This window comes from Octopus bimaculoides, chromosome 28, assembly GCF_001194135.2.
Source record: "Octopus bimaculoides isolate UCB-OBI-ISO-001 chromosome 28, ASM119413v2, whole genome shotgun sequence".
Lineage (NCBI taxonomy): Eukaryota > Metazoa > Mollusca > Cephalopoda > Octopoda > Octopodidae > Octopus > Octopus bimaculoides.
Window position 1 is genome coordinate 6536067 of NC_069008.1, and position 440 is coordinate 6536506.

Consider the following 440-nt stretch of genomic DNA (forward strand, 5'->3'; position numbering starts at 1 on the left):
AAGATAACTTCCCTTGGCAAATACAGACAGGACACAGATGTGTGTCGATAGCCAGTTGGAGGAGATGTCCTCCTGGGGCTAAAAGCAACAGTAACATCCACCCTTCGGGGTCAGCCACATTTAAGTGGCAAATATATTTCACTTTATCGTGCAGTTACTGTTAATACCTCGTTCAGAGATTTAACATATATATATATAGTTATGTATATACAACCGTATACATACATACACACACACACACATACATACATACATACATACATACATACATACATACATACATACATATATATATATATATACAGATATAGAGAAAAAATTTGTAGTTTGGAATCAGTAGTTCTTTGACTGCTATTTCTAAATTTTCAGTATGTTGGAGAAGCAACTCAAGCTAATCCCTGTATATTTATGATCCCCCCCCCCTCGTTCTTCCTCTGTAC